General features: G+C 40.1%; 1 non-coding gene across 1 annotated transcript; it reads left to right on the top strand.

Moving 5' to 3' along the window:
- The first annotated feature begins 4,041 nt into the window (after nt 1-4,041).
- LOC112753014 (small nucleolar RNA R71) lies at nt 4,042-4,149 on the top strand. The gene has a single exon (XR_003177417.1). It is a non-coding gene; the product is annotated as a small nucleolar RNA R71 (small nucleolar RNA).
- The last annotated feature ends 3,447 nt before the right edge of the window (nt 4,150-7,596 follow it).

Raw genomic sequence — 7,596 nt, 5'->3', positions numbered from 1 at the left:
TGGGTGCCTTGATCGCTCACGATCGCTCGTGGTGATCCAAAGCGGCATATAATATGGTTTCTCACAAAGAAAAAAACAGTGTTAGCATCATCAGTGATGGTAGGAATTGCTTTTACCCATTTGGAAACATAATCCACAGCTAACAATATATAAAAATATCCACTAGAATTTGGAAATGGACCCATGAAGTCAATGCCCCATACATCAAAAATTTCACAGAAAAGCATATATTGTTGAGGCATCTCATCCCTCTTGGATATGTTACCAAATTTCTGGCATGGGTGACAAGATTTACAAAACTCAGCGGCATCTCTAAAAAGAGTAGGCCACCAGAATCCGCAGTCTAAGATCTTTCTAGCTGTTCTTTGAGGGCCAAAGTGTCCTCCACTCTCAGATGAGTGACAGGCCTCTAAAATGGACTGGAATTCTGATTGAGGTACACAACGTCTAATTATCTGGTCAGCGCCACATCTTCATAAATATGGGTCATCCCATATATAATATTTAGACTCGCTTTTCAGCTTGTCTCTTTGATGTTTAGAGAAATGTGGAGGAAATGTGCGGCTAACTAAATAATTAGCAACAGGTGCGTACCAAGGGACTACCTCAGATACTGCTTGCAGGTTGTCAAAAGGAAAATTATCATCTATAGGAGTAGAATCATCCTTAATATGTTCAAGGCGACTCAAGTGGTTCGCTACTAAATTTTGATTACCACTCCTATCCTTTATTTCTAAATCAAATTCTTGTAAGAGCAGTATCCAACGCATAAGTCTTGGTTTGGATTCCTTTTTTGCTAATAGATACTTTAGAGCTGCATGGTCCGAATACACTACTACTCTAGTGCCAAGTAAATAGGCTCGAAATTTATCCAGAGCGAAAACAATAGCAAGTAGCTCTTTCTCAGTAGTAGTATAATTGGACTGGGCAGTGTCTAAAGTCTTAGACACATAAGCAATAACAAAAGGGTCCTTACCTTCATGCTGAGCCAGCGCTGCTCCTGCTGCATGGTTGGAAGCATCGCACATGATTTCAAACGGCTGGCTCCAGTCGGGTCCTCTTACAATTGGGGCTTGAGTTAGAGCAGTCTTCAGCTTATCAAATGCTTGTTTGCAATCTTCACTGAACTCGAACTCAATGACCTTCTGCAGTAATCTGGATAAGGGAAGTGCCACCTTACTAAAGTCCTTAATAAATCTCCTGTAGAAACCTGCATGGCTAAGGAACGAATGGACTTCCCTCACAGAAGAGGGGTAAGGTAAACTAGAAATAACATTCACCTTTGCTGGGTCTACAGAAATGCCATTATTAGATACCACATGTCCTAATACAATCCCTTGCTTTACCATAAAGTGGCATTTTTCAAAATTCAATACAAGGTTTGTATTAACACATCTATCTAATACTCTAGATAATCCATCTAAGCAAAGGTTAAAAGAATCACCATAAACGCTAAAATCGTCCATAAAAACTTCCATACAGTCCTCAATAAGATCAGAGAAAAGGCTCATCATGCACCTTTGGAAAGTAGCTGGTGCATTGCACAAGCCAAAGGGCATTCTCTTATAAGCATAAGTCCCAAAAGGACATGTAAAAGTAGTCTTTTCCTGATCCTCAGGAGCTATATGAATCTGGAAATAACCTGTGTAACCATCTAAAAAGCAATAATGTGATTTACCTGACAGGCGATCCAGCATTTGATCAATGAATGGAAGTGGGTAGTGATCCTTACGAGTAGCTTGGTTGAGACGCCTGTAATCAATGCAGACTCTCCAAGCATTCTGAACTCTGGTTGCTATGAGCTCTCCATGCTTATTCTTCACTGTAGTGACTCCAGATTTCTTGGGCACCACTTGTACTGGACTTACCCATTCACTGTCTGAAATGGGATATATGATACCGGCTTCCAATAATCTGGTCACTTCCTTTTTGACAACTTCCAAGATGGTGGGATTCAATCTTCGTTGTGGTTGACGGACCGGTCTTGCTTCTTCTTCTAAAAATATTCTATGCTCGCATACTTGAGGGTCGATTCCCACTATGTCTGCCAAACTCCACCCAATTGCCTTCTTATGCTTCCTCAGCACATCAAGTAACCGCTCTTCTTGTTGAGAAGTCAGTTCTCTTGCAATAATAACCGGAAGCTTTTGCTCATCCTCAAGGTAAGCATATTTGAGATGTGGAGGGAGAGGTTTCAATTCTAACTTTTGATCATGGGTAGGCTCTGGAATATCTGGGGCTTGCGAAAATGGTGAAGTGTCCTCATTGTCAGTTAAGAGGGTCCCCACACTTGGACCTTGTCCAGTGTGCCTCTCTTCAAACTCTTCTCTTTGAATTTCAGCTACACTTTCGTTTATGACATCACACTGAAAGATAGAACGATCTTCTGGGGGGTTGTCAATGACTCCATTCAGATTGAAGATCACTATGCGGCCATCTATTTCAAAGTAGTATGTTCCTGAAAAAAGCATCCAATTTGAATTTTGATGTCTTCAGGAATGGTCTTCCAAGTAGGATTGATGATGGCTTATCTGAATCATTATGGGGCATCTCCAAGATATAAAAATCAGTGGGAAATGTGAGCCCTTTAATGTTTACCAAAACGTCTTCAACAACTCCAGCCACTGTAATAATGCTTTTATCTGCTAACACAAAATGAGCTGCCGACCTTTTTAAGGGAGGGAGCCTTAAAACATCATATATAGACAAAGGCATTATACTGACACATGCTCCTAAATCACACATGCAATCATAAATTACTACACCACCAATAGTACAACTAACTATGCAAGGACCTGGATCACTACATTTTTCAGGTAATCCTCCCATTAAAGCAGATATAGAACTACCTAAAGGAATAGTTTCTAATTCATTAATTTTGTCTTTATGGATACATAAGTCTTTTAGAAACTTTGCATATTTAGGTACCTGCTGAATAACATCAAAAAGGGGAATAGTTACCTCAACCTTTTTGAATATTTCTACCATTTTAGGATCAGGTTCCAACTGCTTCCTGGGCTTCCTTGCAAGTTGTGAAAATGGAATGGGAGTAGTGTTTTCTGTGGTGCTTGTGCCTTTTGGTGCTTCTTCCTGTGGTTGAGCTATCTCTTCTTCAGCTATGTCCTGTATGTCCTCTTCCTCTTCAACATCTTCGATTTCCACCACCTCTTCAGCTGAGGCGTATTCTGGTGGGCTTGGTTCCTCCTAATTCCTCTTCTGCAGTGTGGTTCCGGACCTCAGGGTGATGGCATTAATGCCTCCCTTCGGATTGGGTAATGGTTGAGAGGGGATTCCAGTGGCGTTAATATTGTTCACGATGGTATTTTCCATGGCCAGTTGTCTTTTTTCAAAAGCTTGTAATAAATCTTCATTAGAAGATACAGAAGAATGAGTAAATTGAGAGGTTTGCTGCTGATTGTTCGGTGGTCCTTGGTTTTGCCTCAGGTAAGGTGCTCGGTAAGGTTAATTTTGCTGCCTGTTGTTGTTATTATTCCACCTCTGATTTCCCTGATTATCTCTGCCTCCCCTATTATTGTTGTCCCTCTAATTCTGGTTTGAATTGTCCTGCCATCCATGGTTATTATTTCCACTTTGATTGTACCCTTGGTTGGGGCGGTCATAGAAGTTGTGAGTGGATGCCACCATGTTGTCTTCTTGTTGGAGCTACAGGCATTCATCAGTGTAATGACTGTAATCAGCACAAATTCCGCAAATTCTTTGTGGGACTAGTTGTTGGTTTTGCTGTGGTTGAGTTTGCTGAGCTTGTTGATTTAACTGCATTTGCTTCAGTAGGTTGGTCATTTCACAGATGCTTCGATTTAGAGCAGCAGTCTCTATGCCAGAAGATACTTCTGCAACGGCCCTTGAACGGCCTTGCTTCTGTCTGTGGTTCCTAGTAGATTCAGCTAAATCACTGATCAATTGCCAAGCTTCATCAGTGGTCTTGTACTTCTTCATAGACCCATTGCTGGCACTTTCCAATGTGGTCTTATCTTGGGGCCTCATTCCTTGTGTGATATAGCTGAGTAGCACGATCTTGTCAATCATGTGGTGGGGGCATGCTTCCAGAAGATTATTGAAGCGCTCCCAGTATTCAAAGAGAGTCTCATTGTCATCCTGAACAATTGTAGAGATATCCTTCCTCAGTTTATCAGTAACTTCAAATGGAAAGAATTTATCCAGAAACTCCTTTTCTGAGTGTATCCCAGTGGGATACATTTGCTAGAGGTTGAGTGTAGTACCACTCTCTTGCTTTTCCCTCAAGAGAAAACGGAAAAGCTTTCAGCAGAATTGAAGTTTCATCAGTGCCATCACACCTGACAGTAGAACAGGCTGCCTGGAAATCTCTCAAGTGCTTGATAGGCTCTTGAGCAGGAAGGCCATGAAACTTGAGCATTAAATTTAGCAGTGCGGTCTTTATTTCAAAATCCGTAGCTACCGCTGGATGATGCGCTTGAAACGGTTGCATTGTAAAATCAGGAGCTCCTTCCTCCTGAATGGTAACTCTTCTAGCTGCCATGTTTTCTGCACGTAAAACAACCGAATCAGTAGAACGGGGGCTGGTTTCTTCCTCAAATTCACTTTCAGATCCGCCCTCAGAGCAGGCTAACCTACGCTGTTCTCGCCTTATTCGTGAAATTGTCCTTTCAATTTCAGGATCGAATATTAGCAAGCGCGGATCAGGAAGTGAACGTGTCATTTGACGGAAGAAACACGCAGCTCATAGTGGCAAAATTAAATAAAATGAAAATAAATAAATTCTAATTAATAAAATTAGCACTCTATTGCAACTCCCCGGCAACGGCGCCAAAAATTGATGAGAAGCAGAAGCTGGTGAATTAAAAATTTATTAAAATGGTTACGTTGCAAGTATAATTCTTAATTCACCGAAAATCTGCCTATCAATTTAGAAATGTGTCACAGAAAGTTTAAATTAAAATTACTAGGAGTTTTAAGTCCCAGGTCATCTCCCAACGAGTTGCAGAAAAGTGTGCTGTTTTATTAATCAGATGTTCAAAGAAGTTGAGCTAGGTGAATTGGGAATTAAATTGAGGAATTTTATAAATAAAAGCCTTGACTGGGAATTGATTGGTTAGAATCTCTATCATTAATGGTGTGATTGTAAGATTAATTTGTAATTAATGGTTGTTCTGTTTGGTTATCCTTTACTAGGTAAGGGAAAGTCAAACAAGTGGAAATGCCAAATCTGTTCACAAGTTGCAACCCACTTAGTTCAAAGGGATTAGCTTCGGTGACAAGATAGCAATCCAACATTTAACCCAATTACAAATTTTCTTTCAATCCTTCCAACTCAAGAGTTCCTTTTAATCAACTCCCCATCAAGTAAGGGAACTACTCACGCATTGTTAACAAAGAATCCATGGCACTTGAAAGGAAATTAAAAGAAGACATGATTATTGATATTGAAATTGAATTAAAAAGAAATAATCCTTGCATTAAATAATCATAAAAGTATCTGAATGACAAAATTGAACATAACAAAGAACATGGAAGAATAAAACCAAGTTAAGAGAACAAACTAGAATGATGAAGTCTTGATGAGGAAATAACTCTTCTCAATGTTCCAATACTAAGATCAATTGAAAATTGGAATCCTAAAAACTAGAGAGAAAAAACCTGAGAGAGCGAAAAACTAGATCTAAAACTATTGAATGAATGTATCTCTTGTTTCTGCATATTCTCTGACTCTAGTCTGCTGTTACGGGCCGAAAACTGGGCCAAAATAAGGTCCAAAATCGCCCCCAGCGGATTCTGCAGATTATGCAGATCGCACATGTCACGCGATCGCGTCGTCTATGCGGAGGCGTCGCTTGCGCTTTTTCCTCTCCACGCGTTCGCGTCGTCCACGCTACCGCGTCGCCTGTGCTTTCCAATCCGCACGGCCGCGTCGCTGCGATTTGCGCTCCTTCGTGCGGTCGCGTGAGCCATGCGACCGCGTCACTTATCGCTGGTTATCTCCTCAAATTCTTGTGTTCCTTCCATTTTTGCTAGCTTCTTCTCCAATCTCCATCTCATTCATGCCCTATAAGGCCTGAAACACTTGACACACAGATCACGGCATCGAATGAAATAAAGGGGAATTAAAAGTAAATAATTAAAGTCTCTAGGAAGCAATTTTCAAACATGTAATAAATTCAGGAAGGAAATCTAAATGCGTGCTAAATTGATGAATAAGTGGGTAAGGATCATGACAAAACCACACAATTAAACACAATATAAACCATAAAATAGTGGTTTATCAGGTCACGGCCAAGACTCATAAAGTAGCTATGTTCAAGAATTAACATACTGAACTAGGAGAATCAATAACACAATCTGAATTCTGAGTTCCTATGGATGCCAATCATTCTGAACTTCAAAGGATAAAGTGAGATGCCAAAACTGTTCAGAAGCAAAAAGCTACTAGTCCCACTCATCTAATTGAAACTAATCTTCATTGATATGTTTGAGATTTATTGTATTTTCTCTTCTTTTTATCTTATTTTGTTTTTAGTTTCTTGGAGACATGCAACAATTTAAGTTTCGTGTTATGATGAGCGGATAATTTATACCCTTTTTGGCATTGTTTTTACATAGTTTTCAGTATATTTTAGTTACTTTTTATTATATTTTTATTAGTTTAAATGCAAAATTCACATTTCTGGACTTTACTATGAGTTTGTGTATTTTTCTGTAATTTCAGGTATTTTTTGACTGAAATTGAGGGACCTGAGCAAAAATCTGATTTAGATGCTGAGAAAGGACTGCAGATGCTGTTGGATTCTGACCCTCCTGCACGCGAAGTGGATTTTCTGGAGCTACAGAAGCCCAATTTGTGCGATCTTAGTTGCATTGGAAAGTAGACATCTTGGGCTTTCCAGAAATATATAATAGTCTATACTTTGCCTGAGATTTGATAGCCCAAACTGGCGTCTAAACGCCAGATAGAGACCCTTTTCTAGCGTAAAATGCCAGAACTGGCACCAGAACTGGAGTTAAACGCCCAAAATGGCATCGAAGCTGGCGTTTAACTCTAGAAATGGCCTATGCACGTGTAAAGCTCAATGCTCAGTCCAAGCACACACCAAGTGGGCCCCGAAAGTGGATTTCTGCACTATCTACACTTAGTTACTTATTTTCTGTAATCCCTAGTAACTAGTTTAGTATAAATAGCACTTAGTCCTCAGACCTTTGGACTGGAGGCTGGCCATTCGGCCATGCCTAGACATTTTTCTCTTATATATTTTCTACGGTGGAGTTTCTACACCTCATAGATTAAGGTGCGGAGCTATGCTGTTCTTCATGAATTAATGCAAGTACTATTGTTTCTCTTTCAATTCACACTTACTTATTCTCCAAGATATACTCTTGTACTTAATTCATTTAAGTCAGAATGAAGGGGTGTCCCATGACAATCACCCATTATCTTCGTTACTCGCTTAGCCAAGATCCGCGTGCCTGACAACCACAAGTGGTCTACATGATGTTCAACGTAGTCATTGGACGACAGCCAGAGTATATTCTCTTGGGTCTCTAATCCACAGACCGAGTCTGTGAGATTAGAACCTTCGTGGTATAGGCTAGAACCAATTGGTA

The sequence above is a fragment of the Arachis hypogaea genome, chromosome 15 (assembly GCF_003086295.3).
Source record: "Arachis hypogaea cultivar Tifrunner chromosome 15, arahy.Tifrunner.gnm2.J5K5, whole genome shotgun sequence".
Lineage (NCBI taxonomy): Eukaryota > Viridiplantae > Streptophyta > Magnoliopsida > Fabales > Fabaceae > Arachis > Arachis hypogaea.
Note: the sequence above shows the minus strand (reverse complement) of the source record. Positions and strands in the feature narration are given on the sequence as shown.